The sequence below is a fragment of the Hippopotamus amphibius genome, chromosome 8 (genome assembly GCF_030028045.1).
Source record: "Hippopotamus amphibius kiboko isolate mHipAmp2 chromosome 8, mHipAmp2.hap2, whole genome shotgun sequence".
Classification (NCBI taxonomy): domain Eukaryota; kingdom Metazoa; phylum Chordata; class Mammalia; order Artiodactyla; family Hippopotamidae; genus Hippopotamus; species Hippopotamus amphibius.
The window spans coordinates 45,672,039-45,686,891 of record NC_080193.1 but is presented as its reverse complement, the minus strand read 5'-3'; the positions used below and the strand labels follow the sequence as shown (position 1 = coordinate 45,686,891).

General features: G+C 42.0%; 1 protein-coding gene across 4 annotated transcripts in view; it reads right to left on the bottom strand.

Moving 5' to 3' along the window:
* C8H2orf76 (chromosome 8 C2orf76 homolog) overlaps positions 1–14,853 on the bottom strand; it is a 134,682-nt gene that overhangs the window by 40,924 nt on the left and 78,905 nt on the right. The window lies entirely within an intron of this gene.

Sequence of the window (14,853 nt, the reverse complement as noted above, 5' to 3'; positions counted from 1 at the left end):
TACAATCATAACAGTGTAAACATTGAACGTTGACCTAACTAAAAACTGTTCAAATACAGTGTGAAACCAGAGGCCAGAAAGGTGAAAGTAGCATAAAAGAGTTAAATCCTCACCTACGTATAATAGGTGAGTCAATTCCCTTTTATAATAGGAAGTCAATAGATTCTTCCCCAAATGAACATATCAAGGAAAGGAACAGGAGCATATAAGATGAAATATGGAGATACACAGCGGAAGGAACTAATATAAGGGTTTAAAATAGTTGTTCTTAAGGCTTGAGACTAGGGAGAGAAGTTAGTTCAGGAAGCTAGTGTAAGGCTTTCAGTACTACTGGACATTTTTTTAAATTGGTAAAAATAAAATAAATATGTTTTTTAATTCTCCAAAAAAGAGAAGTTTTTCTTTTGATAATTTGGGAGTAGAATTTAATTCTGTTCTCTAATATTAACAAATTATCATTTTGGCTGGTAACCAAGAAGCTACATTGGCCTTCCTTAAATATTAGGTTGGGCCAACTTGCTATAGTGTGTATGAATTTGCAATTACAAACACATGTATACAAGAAATTTCATATTTTTTATTTTCTGAAGTCTGATTCCAAGTCCCTATCTGGCTTGAAATCCAACCTCAGTCATTACTGAGCTTCTTTATCCTCTACCTGAGGGTTATGCAAAGGTCCTGGGTCCAGAGACACAGTCTTTGGTTCACACCGGCTTTCCCAGAAATGCCTTTGTCTCAATACATGCAGCTCTGGGAGGCTGAACAACCTGGCTGCTCACATGAAGAGTGGAGGCCTGGGGTCTTGGGTGGAATTAGAATGCTCCCCTGCTTAGGGCTAGCTCTTTGCCTCTGAGGTCAGATCCCCCCAAGAATGCAGACATGTGCTTATGGTAGAATCCACAGGCTTCCATCCCTTCCTGCCTGGGGGAATCACTACAGCTGCCTAGTCTCACCCACCCTCCCTTCCAAAATCTGCCTGACCAGCTATGACTTTCAGGAAAGACTTAAAGAATTTATCTTCAAGTTGCTTCTGCTTTCAACCCTTCAAGCACCCCTGGGCTAGGACACCAACGAGCCTGACTACCTTGGAATGAGAGGAGGGGAGAATACAGAGGACCACACACAAATTCCTGTCTCTATACTGCTCTGTCCCTTTGAGCTGGAGACTCTGAGGAAGGCCAGTCACCAGGCCTTTGCACAACAGGTCCCAACACATTTCCATCAAATATGGGACACCTAAGACCATAGAATGCTCACTAGATCAGGGGAGTCCCATTCAGCCCAGGGCTTTAGGAATTTGGTAAAGGGAGAGCTGGGGAAGGGTTAGACTAGCTCCTACATCAAATAGGCCTTCTTAGAATTCTCCTCCTCCTTTCCAGCCTCTGTGTTTTATCTTGCACTTGACCAAGTCTCTCACCAGCATCTTAGTCTGGAAGCATCTACCAGCTGTGGTACATGCATTAAAGAGCTGAGTGGCACTGACAATACTGGGGCTGAAATTAGACATCAACGGAGTCCCCAAAGCTGTAAAGAGACCCTGCTACCTCAAACTTACTCTCAGGCCCCCTCTCACTGCCCAAAAATTTTCTTCTAATGGCCAGACTGAAGCTGAACCATAAAGAGAACCCACGGAGGCAATTCTGCATCACAGCAGATTGGCTTTTCATTCTGTTCACTAACTTAAAGTGACGTTTTAAATTTTTAAAATAATTCAGAAACAAACAGGGCTCTTTGTAAACTATACGGGGTTAATGGCATTGCCTAATCACATGTGAGAACATCCAGCCTTCAGAAGAGAAGAGAGACACGACCTCGTGCAAAGTAATTCCTTTGTTCTTGAGGTGGGAGGCACTCTTTGATCCCAGAGCTGTGGGCACTGCTTTAAAGCTTGCAAAAAGAGAGCTTCCAAGGCCTTCCACCAAGAAGAATGTATTCACAAACATCACTGGTTTGGGAAGGAATTGATTTAAGCATCTCACCTCAGCTGAACAAAGGAAGCTGCATATAATGCAGTATACAGTAAGTCCCCTACATAGAAACCTTCAAGTTGCAAACTTGCAAAGATGCAAACATGCATTCACCTGTCCAATCATGTAAGTTAGTTCACGTGTCTGGCATACATTGTCACGTGTGTCCATCCTCTACAAGTGGTTGGACTTTTGTGGACTTTACTGTACAGTACCGTATAGAGTATAGTAGTACAGTATCTTTATTTCAAGCCCAGGATGTCTGGAAGCAAGCATAAAAGCAACAGTGATGTCACTGGTACTGCTAAGAAGCTCCAGGAATTGGAGGCCCAGAGAAAGGACAAAGAGAGACAAGAGGAAAAAGAAGTAACTGAAGAACTGAAGAGATTCATGATGCAGGAAATGGCCAGGGGATTTTCTTTATTTGAGAATGCACTGTTAGTTTTTGAGGCACAGGACCCAAATGTAGAACGGTACACAAAGCTTGCAGCAGCTGTTCAGAATGCAATCCAGTGCCACGGTGTCATCTATGAAGAGAAAAAAAGAGCTACTACCCAGACATCACTGGATCACTTTTTCAAGAGGGTAGATAGAATTGTATCCAGCAAAGAACCAGAACCTGTGCCATCAGCGTCAGGCGTGAGTGAAATTGCAGCTTGTCCTCTGTCTCCTATTGCCGACGATCCTTCAGCTCTAGCACCTCCCACCTCCTCTCCCTTTTCCAGTCAGTAACTCTTCTTGCCTGTTCACTTGATGCCAGCCCCTGTATGCCACCTGTTGTTCAGTACTACTGTACTCTTCAAGGTACTGTACTATAAGATTAAAAACTTTTCTTTTTATGTATTATTTGTTTGAACAGTATTATAAACCTTTTACAGTAAAGTACTATATAGCCAATTGTGTTAGTTGGGTACTCAGGCTAACTTTGTTGGACTTACGAACAAACTGGACTTATGAACATGCTCTCAAAATGGAACTCATATGTAGGGGACTGACTATACTTGGAAGCTTTTAACAAAGGATCTATTAAAACTTGCTTGCCACCTTTCAATTCTTAGCTTTATCTTTATTTTAAAAAATTTTTTAAATTTCTATTTATTTATTGGCTGTGTTGGGTCTTCATTGCTGCACATGGGCTTTTTCTCTGGTTGCAGTGAGTGGGGGCTACACTTTGTTGCGATGCTTGGCCTTCTCATTGAAGTGACTTCTCTTGCTGCAGAGCAAGGGCTTCAGTAGTTGTGTCACGTGGCCTCTAGAGCACAGGCTCAGTAGTTGTGGCATACGAGCTTAGTTGCTACACAGCATGTGGGATCCTCCTGGAACAGGGCTTGAACCCATGTGCCCTGCATTGGCAGGTGGATTCTTAACCACTGTGCCACCAGGGAAGTCCCTCAATCCTTAGCTTTAAAAAATAATCCTCCTCAACAAATAAGTAGGAGCATTTTCTGAAGTGTTAACATATTGTTGGTATTCTATGTAGAAATAAGCAAGATTATAGAGGTGTAACTGACTAAAAGTAGGCATTGGCTTTGAAATAATTAGGCACTGGTTTTTGAAACAAATCAAAATTTTAGGCAGTAGAAACCACACGATCACTTTGTACACAAGTACAACATATCATTTACTGATTGAAGACTTTGACTTTCAGCCGATGGACTGCAAGGCCAACTCAACAGGTGTACAAACCTCCCCACTAAGCAGACTCATTGACAAATGCCTGAGCCCTCTCTACCCTGGCGACTCTGAGGTCCAGCAGCCTCTGCTGACACCTGGTGGCAGATGCAGGCAGATGGAGCTGAGTCCATAGCAGATCTTCCTCCTCCTGACCTGCTGCCTGGACCTCTGGTCTGTGTAGTGGATATTGGCTAAAACAGCAGGAAAGGTGTTATATTAGAGGAAGAGATGCTCTATAAGATCTTCATATTAATGGCCAGGCATTAATCAGCACCAATAAAGAAGCCTGGGTACGTATCTAGAAAACTCAACTGGCAAAACCTGCTTTTGCAGGATTATTCTTCCCAAAGATGATATTTGTTTGAACAACCTCCATATCCATCTCTGTGGAAACCATTCATTCTACCACCCCCGACCTCATCCTCATTTTAAGCAAATTATACCCAGAGAAGAGAGAAAGGGCTGGCCTTATTCTTTTAAAAAGGGAATTTAAATTGTTCTGCTGTTGTTAACTCAGTCCTCACCCCCTCAGAAGAAGGCCACGTACAAGAAATATTCGACAGGTAATATGCTAAGGGTTAGCTGCCTCAAGGAGAAGTCTCCTCAGAAAAAGGGAATGGGATGGGAAGATTTCTTGGAAAAAGAAAAATGAATTCTTCCCTGGGCCCCTAGAATATTGCTGGGCTGTGTAGTTGGAGCTAACAGGTCGAGGAGAGAGAATTTTTTTTTAGATTTTATTTATTTATTATTTTTTGGGAGGTACACCAAGTTCAATCATGTTTTTATACACATATCCCCGTATTCCCTCCCTCCCTTGACTCCCCCCCCCACCCTCCCCATCCCAGTCCTCTAAGGCATCTTCCATCCTAGAGTTGAACTCCCTTTGTTATACAACAACTTCCCACTGGCTATCTACTTTACAGTTGGTAGTATATATATGTCTGTGCTACTCGAGGAGAGAGAATTGACAAGCAGCAGGAAATACCTGGCTTGTAAAGGCTTGGCTCCATTGCCCAACTTTTTTTACAATTTTAATTAATTAATTAATTAATTTATGGCTGTGTTGGGTCTTCGTTGCTGTGTGTGGGCTTTCTCTGGTTGTGGCAAGCGGGGACTACTCTTCACTTCGTTGCAGTGTGCAGGCTTCTCATTGCAGTGGCTTCTCTTGTTGCGGAGCACAGTCTCTAGGCACACGGGCTGTGGGCTTCAGTAGTTTTGGCACGCAGGCTCAACAGTTGTGGCTCACGGGCTCTAGAGCACAGGCTCGGTAGTTGTGGTGCACGGGCTTAGTTGCTCCGCAGCATGTGGGATCCTCCCGGACCAGGGATTGAACTGGTGTCCCCTGCATTGGCAGGTGGATTCTTAACCACTGCACGGACAGGGAAGCCCTGCCCAACGTCTGATGCAGGATAATCTCATCTGTCTAGATCGTCCCTAATTGGGATTAATGGTCTTCTTTGTGAAAAGAGCGACACGATAGTTCTTTCCCAGAGTATGTGTGTGCCAGGCACTGAGCTAGGCCATCTTAATGAAGCTCAGAGCAGTTCTGTGCAGTGTAATTATCCCCATTTAACAGGAGAGGAGACTGAGACCTGGAGAGGCCCAGTGGCTTGCCCAATGTTACACCTTCACGCTAGTGACAGTGTGTGTGTCCTTCCAACCCAGGGCTGTCTGACTTCAGAGCCAGTGCTCTTTCCTCCTCCTCACGCTTGCCTAAAGCAAACACTAAAAGATAAATAATTCCAATACAGGCAGAAGTGCACCATTTGCCTTTTTCAATTTCCATAATTTTAAATGTCACCACAAGTTCACTTCTAGGTCACTTTTAAAACAAGAAACTTTGCTTTAAGGCAAGGGGGGAAAGCCCTGCTGTAATTTGTACAGTTGTAGAATTCACTGCCCAGTTTTCCACTCAGCTTTCCAGGGACAGTTCAAACAGAAACAGATGACAGTGTAGGACACTTACCTTGCCTATTGTGAATACCCACTACCGGGTTTTTTTCCAGCTGGTAAAAAAGCCCTCACACGAGGTACACAGTGGCCTCAAGGCATACACAGGGACTGCACAGAAAAAAGAGCTGTCGGCTGCATGCATAGGCAGGTGAGGCAGCAACCAGGTTCAGACGAATAAACACCAACTGTCACAAGATTCTTAATCTCATTTCCTCAACTGCATTTGAAACACACATGCATTCAGGACGGCTGGCCAGTTACTGCAGGGCCCAGTCTATATTAGTGTACAAATCTAGATGACTGTTCTTCAAGTAAAAATCATCTAGAATTTCTCCAATCTACTTTGGGTCTACTTTGCTAAGAGATGGCCTTCAAGAATCTGTAAAGTTTTGCTTTAAGATTCAAATATAATCCCAAAGTCATTCATTCATTCAAGAAATATTTGTGCTGGCCTATTAAGTGCCAGCACAGTTCTATATGCTGGGGACAGCCTGGCAGAAGACTGACCAGAAAAAAGATTTTTTAAGAGTAGAGTTAGAGGGACAGGGACCGCTGCAGGAGGCAGGCATTTGTTATTTTATACATGGCAAGTAGGGAAGACTTCTTCAATGGCGTTTGAGCAGACATCTGACAAAAATGAAGGGGCAGCCCATAAAAATAACTGGGAGAAAAGGCATTGCAAGCAGTGGGAAGAATAAGTGCGAAGGCTCTGAGGTGTATGTCTGGCATGTACCAGGAAGAGAACCAAGACCACGGTGGCTACTGCAGAATGAGGGGAGGTGTTAGTAAAGCCACAGAGGTGGCAGGGGCCAATCGCTTAGGGCCGTGTATGCCTCAGCAGGAAACTGGCTTTTTCTCTGGGTGAAGGTTTTAAGCAGAAGCATGACTGGATTTGATGTATGTTGTAGATGAATCACTGTGACTGCTGGGTGGAGAACTGTAGTGGGGTAGGAGTGGGAGCAGGGAGCCCAGTTAGATGGCTACTGCAATAATCTGGGTGAGGGATGCTTGTGCCTTGGACCAGGTGGTAGTATTGAAGAAGATGAGATGAGGGTGGACACTGGATGTACCTTGAAGGTAGAACAAACAGGGCTGGTTGATGGGCTGAATGTGGGGTATAAGAGGAAAAAGAGAGAAGACTCCAAATTTTTTGGCCTGACCACAAGGACAACTGGAGTTCTTTGCTGGCGAAGACTGAGGAGGGACCAGGTTTGGGGAGAACGCTCAAAAGCTTGATTTCTGACATGTTAAATTCTGAGATATCTATTAGTTGATGCCTAGTGACCATCTCAATGGAGAGCAGCCAGTTAGATGTACATGTGCTAGATTCATGGGAGAGATCTGGGCTGTTGTATAAAATCGGGAGTCCACAGTATCTAGTTGTTATTTACAGTTGTGAGATGCATGAGGTCATCGAGGGAGTAGAAAGGTTAAGAAGATGAGGAAGGACCAGCAGAGGAAATCAGGATGAATGGCCAGGGGAGCATGAGGAAGCCAAATGAAGACAGTGTGTGCAAGTAGGAGGGTGCCAAGTGAACTGCTTCTGATAGGTCCAGTATTTGAAGACAGAGAATCATATTCCTTTGGTAACAGGGAAACCACCGGTGATCCTGACCAGACCCATTTCAGTAGAGTACTTGGGATGGAAGCCCAACTGGAGAGAGTTCAAGGGAAAATGAGAGGAGAGAGCAGAAAAAAGAGGATATGGATAACTCTGTTAAGGAACTTTGCTGTAAAGGGAAAATGGGATAACCGCTGTGGGAGAGTCAAGATGGGAGATGTTACGGCATGCTTATATGCTGGTGGGAATGATCCGGTGGAGAGGGCAGATGTGATGACACAGGAGAGAGACAGGTCAAGTGCTCTGGTGGTGCTCGAGAGGCAGGGATGGATGCACAAGTAGAGGACAGACTCAGAAAGGAGCACTGATCGTTCACCACCATCACTGCGGTGGAAGAGAAGCAAGCTAACTTCTGATGACCTGTTTTCTCAGTGAAATAGGAAGCAAGGACAGCAGCTCAGAGTTAGAAAGAGAAGAGGTGTTAGAACTGAGGGCCAAAGAGAGTGATGGAACTAGGGAGGTGTAAGAACTGCAGGGCAGCATTAGGAACTCACTTGAACTTAGTAGTCATGAACTAAAGCTTTGTGAGTCAACAAGTTTTTATCCAGCTATGCAGCTATTCCAGGGCAGGTGTGGAGAAGGCAGAGTGTGGAATTAAACCTGGGGGCTTGGGGGTGGTAAGGGAAATGAGCGTCTGTACAAAGGAATGATAATGGAGGACTAGAGAATCTGTTAGGTTAGCGGGAGGGACAGTGAAAAGATAGTGGGGTCAATGACGGTGGAGTCTTGCGAGACTGAACTGTGGGATGTGGGCACCAGAGGGAGAGAAATGGAGAGACAGTAGGCAGTGGCTGATGAATGAGGCATGATATCGAGATGAAGTTGTGAACTCGGCTGTGACTACTGATGATGACAGTGGCTAAAGTGTGACTATGGGAGTAGGTGGCTGAGACAGTTGAGCTGGCCAATGACCTGCAAGGCCCCATGGCACTGCAAGGCTTGCCTATACCAAATTATGACAGGAGTAGTGCTGGCATGAGCCAGGAGCTGATCTGGGTTTGCAAGGAACACGGGGAACTGGCACTGGGTCCTGCAACAGGTGGGTGGGGAGGCAGGTGATGTACATTTTGATGACATATGGCACAAAACTGGAGGTTATGTGGAGGAGGAAGGGGCAATGATCAGGAAATTAAATAGGATTCTTGTTTTTCACTAGATAGGACTTAACAATAAAAGGATTGAAGGGACTTCCCTGGTGGCGCAGTGGTTGAGAATCTTCCTGCCAATGCACGGCACATGTGTTCAATCCCTGGTCTGGGAAGATCCCGCATGCCGCGGAGCAACTAAACCCCTGCACCACAACTACTGAGCCTGCGCTCTAGCACCCGTGAGGCAAACTAATGAAGCCCGTGTGCCTAGGGCCCATGCTCCACAACAAGAGAAGCCACTGTACTGAGAAGACTGCGTACCACAACAAATAGGAGCCCCCGTTCACCGCAACTAGAGAAAGCCGTGAGCAGCAGTAAAGACCCAATACAGCCAATAAACAAATTAATTAATTGAAAAAAAACAAAGGATTGAAGACGACAGTCCTTGATTTTTCTGGCTCTCATTACCCACGAAGTGAGAAACAGGGGGAAGAAGCCCCCACGATCTTGTCTTTACCACTTGTCTTAGTCTTGCTAATGAATCAGAGCTCCTTGGGAGATTGGGTTTGCCATACATACATTACTAATGAGAAAAAAAAATACCAAATTGTACACTTTAAATATATGCAGTTTATTGTTACATCAATTGTATCTCAATAAAAGTTCTTAAAGAATCAGAGCCTTAAGAGTACTCTGCTCACTCACAGACCACAAGAATATTATTACTGGGGGCGGGGGGCATTTTTCCTGAGCGTTGGACTTAATAGGAAAGAGGCTAAAACCAAAGGCTTGAATCTCTAAGGCAACATTCGCAGCAGCTCCCAAACAGTTTTCCTTCACGTATCTCAGGAGTCGTATGATATCATCTGGGACCTGAAATGGATTTTTTCCATCTTAAATCTCGCTGCCTATGAATATTATTTACTGGATACTCATGTGAAGAGCCAGAAGCACAGAATAGAGTCAGGTGACTGCTCTCTAAAAACCCACATTGTAGAGCAGCATGACATATCCTGCATATTTCTCTTACTTTTTTATTTCTATTTTTAAATTTTTATTGGATCATAGTTGCTTTGCAATGTTGTTAGTTTCTGCTGTACAGCTAAATAAATCAGTTACACATATACACATATTCATATACTTTAGATTTCCTTCCAATTTAGGTCACCACAGAGCATTGAGTACAGTTCCCTGTGCTATACAGTAGGTTCTCATTAGTTATCTTTTATACATATTTTATACATAGTAGTGTATACATGTCAATCCCAATCTCCCAATTCATCCCACCTCCCCTTTTGTCCTTAGTAACCATAAGTTTGTTCTCTACATCTGTGACTCTATTTCTGCTTTGCAAATAAGTTCATTTGTACCATTTTTCTAGATTCAACATATAAGTGATATTATATAATATTTGTTTTCCTCTTGCTGATTTACTTCACTCTGTATGACAATCTCTAGTTCCATCCACATCTCTGCAAATGGCACTATTTCATTCCTTTTTATGGCTGAGTAATATTCCATTGTATATATGTACCACATCTTCTTTTTCCATTCCTCTGTTGATGGACATTTAGGTTGCTTCCATGTCTTGGCTATTGTAAATAATGCTGCAATAAACATTGGTGTGCATGTTTGGGGCCATATTTTTCTCCTGGTATATGCCCAGTAGTGGGATTGCTGGGTCATATAGTAATTCCAGTTTTAGTATTTTAAGGAACCTCCATACTGTTCTCCATAGTGGCTGTACTAAGTGACATTCCCAGCAACAGTGTAGGAGTGTTCCCTTTTCTCCACAGCCTCTCTAGAATTGATTGTTTGTAGATTTTTTGACAATGGCCATTCTGACCTGTGTGAGGTGACACTTCATTGTAGCTTTGACTTGCATTTCTCTAATAATTAGTGATGACATCTTTTCATGATTTTTTTTTGGCCATCTCTATGTCTTCTTTGGAGAAATGTCTATTTAGGTCTTCTGCCCATGTGTTGATTGGGTTGTCTGTGAGGATTTTTCTGATATTGAGCTGCATGAGCTGTTTGTGTATTTTGGAGATTAATCCTTTGTCAGTTGCTTCATTTGCAAATATCTTCTCCCATTCTGAGGGCTGTCTTTTCATTTTCTTTATGGTTTCCTTTGCTGCGCAAAAGCTTTTAAGTTTAATTGGGTCTCATTTGTTTACTTGTTTTTATTTTCATCACTCTAGGAGGTAGATCAAAAAAGATCTTGCTGTGATTTACATCAAATAATGTTCTGCCTGTTTTCCTCTAGGAGTTTTATAGTGTCTGGCCTTACATTTGGGTCTTTAATCCATTTGAGTTTATTTTTTGTGTATAGCATTAGGGAGTTTTCTAATTTCATTCTTTTACATGTAGCTGTCCAGTTTTCCCAGCACCAGTTATTGAAGAGACTGTCTTTTCTCCATTGTATATTCTTGCCTCCTTTGACATAGATTAGGGTGGTAATAGCTGAATGGGTTTATCTGTGGACTTTCCATCTTGTTCCATTAATTTATATTTCTGTTTTTGTGTCAGTACTATACTGTTTTCACTATTGTGGCTTTGTAATATAGTCTGAAGTCAGGGAGCCTGATCTGGTTCCTCCAGATCTGTTGTTTTTTGTTTGTTTGTTTGTTTTTGGCTGCCTTGGGTCTTTGTTGCTGTGCAGGCTTTCTCTAGTTGCAGCGAGCAGGGGCTACTCTTTATTATGGTGCATGGACTCTCATTGTGGTATCTTCTCTTGTTGCAGAGCATGGGCTCTAAGGCACTCAGGCTTCAGTAATTGTTGCACTCCAGGCTCAGTAGTGGTGGCTTGTGTGCTCTAGAGTGTAGGCTCAGTAGTTGTGGCATACAGGTTTAATGTTCCACTGCATATGGGATCTTCCTGAACCAGGGATGGAACCCATGTCCCCTGCATTGGCAGGCAGAGCCTCAAGCACTGCACCACAAGGGAAGTCTGCTCCATTCTCAAGATTGCTTTCACTACTCAGGGTCTTTTGTGTTTCCATATGAAATGTAAAATTTTTTGTTCTAATTCTGTGAAAAATGCCCTTGGTAATTTGATATGGATTGCACTGATTCTGTAGATTGCTTTGGGTAGTATAGTCATTTTCACAGTATTGATTCTTCCAATCCAAGAACATGGTATATCTCTCCATCTGTTTGTGTCATCTTTGATTTCTTTCATCAGTATTTTATAGTTTTCTGAGTACAGGTGTTTTGCCTCCTTAGGTAGGTTTATTCCTAGGTATTTCTTTTTGACTCAATGGTAAACGGGATTATTTCCTTAACACTCTTTCTGACTTTTCATTGTTAGTGTATAGGAATGCACGAGATTTCTGTGCATTTTGTATCCTGCAACTTTACCAAATTCATTGATGAGCTCTAGTAGTTTTCTAGTAGCATCTTTAGGATTTGCTATGTATAGTATCATGTCATCTGCAAACAGTGACAGTTTTACTTCTTTTCTAATTTGAATTCCTTTTATTTCTTTTTCTTCTCTGATAGCTGTGGCTAGGACTCCCAAAATTATGTTGAATCAAAGTGGTAAGAGTGGACATCCTTGTCTTGTTCCTGATCTTAGAGGAAATGCTTTCAATTTTTCACCATTGAGAATGATGTTTGCTATAGATTTGTCATATATGGCCTTTATTATGTTGAGGTATGTTCTGGAGAATTTTATCGCAAATGGGTGTTGAACTTTGTCAAAAGGTTTTTCTGCATCTATTGAGATGATCATATGGTTTTTACTCTTCAATTTGTTAATGTGGTGTATCACATTGATTTATGTATATTGAAGAATACTTGTATCCCTGGGATAAATCCCACTTGATCAGGGTGTATGATTCTTTTAATGTATTGTTGGAGTTGGTTTGCTAGTATTTTTTGTTAAGAATTTTTGCATCTATGTTCATCAGTGATATTGGCCTGTAATTTTCTTTTTTTGGTGATATTTTTGTCTGGTTAGTATCAGGGCAATGGTAGCCTCATAGAATGAGCTTGGGAGTGTTCCTTCCTCTACAATTCTTTGGAAGAGTTTCAGATGGGTAGGTGTTAACTTTTCTCTAAATGTCTGATAGAATTCACCTGTGAAGCCATCTGGCCCTGGACTTTTGTTTGTTGGAAGATTTTTAATCACAGTTTCAATTTCAGTACTTACAACTGGTCTGTTCATATTTCTTATTTCTTCCTGGTCCAGTCTTGGAAGGTTGTATCTTTGTAAGAATTGTCCATTTCTTCTAGGTTACCCACTTTATTGGCCTATAACTGTTTGTAGTAACCTCTTACGATCCTTTGTATTTCCGCGGTATCTGTTGTAACTTTTTTCATTTCTAATTTTATTGATTTGAATCCTCTCCCTTTTTTTTCTTGATGAGTCTGGCTAAAGGTTTATCAATTTTATCTTCTCAAAGAACCAGCTATTAGTTTCATTGATGTTTGCTATTGTTTTCTTTATCTCTATTTCACTTATTTCTGCTCTTTTATGATTGCTTTCCTTCTACTAACTTCAGGTTTTGTTTGTTCTTCTTTCTCTAGTTGCTTTAGGTGTAAGGATAGGTTGTTTGAGATTTCCTTGTTTCTTGAGGTAGGAGTACATTGCTATAAACTTCCCTCTTAGAACTGTTTTTGCTGTGTCCCATAGGTTTTGGATTGTTGTGTTTTCACTGTCACTTTCCTCTAGGTTTTTTTTTTTTTTAATTTTCTTTGATTTCTTCAGTGATCCATTGATTATTTAGTAACACATTGTTTAGCCATGTGCTTGTTTTTTACATTTTTTTTCCCCTGTAATTGATTTCTAATCTCATAGTGTTGTGGTCAGAAAAGATACTTGGCATGATTTCAATTTTCTTAAATTTACTAAGGCTTGATTTGTGACCCAAGATGTGATCTATGCTGGAGAATGTTCTGTGTGCACTTAAGAACGTGTATTCTGCTGCTTTCAGATGGAATATCCTATAAATGTCAACTAAGTCTATCTGGTCTGATTTGTCACTTAAGACTTGTGTTTCCTTATTAATTTTTTGTCTGGATGATCTACCATGAAGTCCCCCACCATTATTGTGTTACTGTCAATTTCCTCTTTTATGGCTGTTACTAGTTGCCTTATATATTGAGGTGTACGTATGTTGGGTGCATATATATTTACAACTGTTATGTCTTCTTGGATTGATCCTTTGATCATCATGCAGTGTGCTTCCTTGTCTCTTGTAACAATCTTTATTTTATAGTTTGTCTGATATGAGTACTGCTATTCCAGCTTTCTTTTGATCTCCATTTGCATGGAATCTTTTTCCAGCCCCTCACTTTCAGGCTGTATGTGTCTCTAGGTCTGAAGTGGTCTCTTGTAGACAGCATATATATGGGTCTGGTTTTTGTATCCATTAAGCCAGTTCATCTTTTGGTTGGTGCATTTACTCCATTTACATTTAAGGTAATTATCGATTCATATGTTCCTATTGCCATTTTCTTAACTGTTTTGGGGTTTGTTTTTTTTACGTGAGCCATTTTTAAAGTCTTTATTGAATTTCTTACAATATTGCTTCTGTTTTATGTTTTTCGGTCACAAGGCATGTGGAATCTTAGCTCCCCAACAGGGATTCGAACCTGCACCCCCTGCATTGGAAGGCAAAGTATTAACCACTGGACCACCAGGGAAGTCCCTGTTTTGGGTTCGTTTTTGTAGGTCTTTTTTTCTTTTCTTGTGTTTCCCACCAAGGAACTTCCCTGACAAGGGATCAAACCCATGCCCCCTGTGGTGGAAGCACAGAGTTTCAACCACTGGACCGCCAGGGAAGTCCTGTATGTTTCTTTTAAATTGTTACAGATTACATGATCCTCTCTCAAGCAATCAAAAAATGAGTCTCCAAAGGCCATTATCCAAAGTGAATGTTAGTATTATAACCCAAAATAACACTTGGGGAAAGGGGAGCTGGTCTCAGATCTGATTCATTGAAAAAATACAGCTCCTTTGATGTAGAGAAATGACAAAAGCCGTGCTCTCCTCTACCATGTACTCACTTCCCACAAATACTGGAGGTGTGGAGTGAAAGATTGATAGTGACCACGAGCTTCATGCTGAGGGTTCAATGTGAAAGATGGGTACTTTCCAGGCCCAGACACCCAAGACCCCCATCATGATGGTGGAGTTCAAAATGTTCACCTCAAGTCAAGTAAGAAACTATGCCACTTACTTCAGTTACCTTTGCTAATCTGATTAACCATGAGAGCGTTTTAAGAGTAAAATGAAGGGAAGTTGCCTGTAACCAATAATCAGAGCCCCTCCCCCCAAAATATGCATGCCTACACAGTGAAGAAAAGAAGACCAGAGTCCGGATCCTTGGACACTGGCATACTTGGACTTTGTGCTCTAGAGACATGGTTTAGCAACCTCAGACTCCTCTGGCTCCTGCCTCCACATGCAGGAAGTGGGAAAGCCTCACTCTTCTCTTCCCTCCCCACCTCAGCAATGAGCAGCAGTTTTCCCAAGGTGCCCAGGCCTGGCTACCTCTCTAGGCAGGAGCATCACCACCTCTCCTGCATGTATCTGTAACAGACA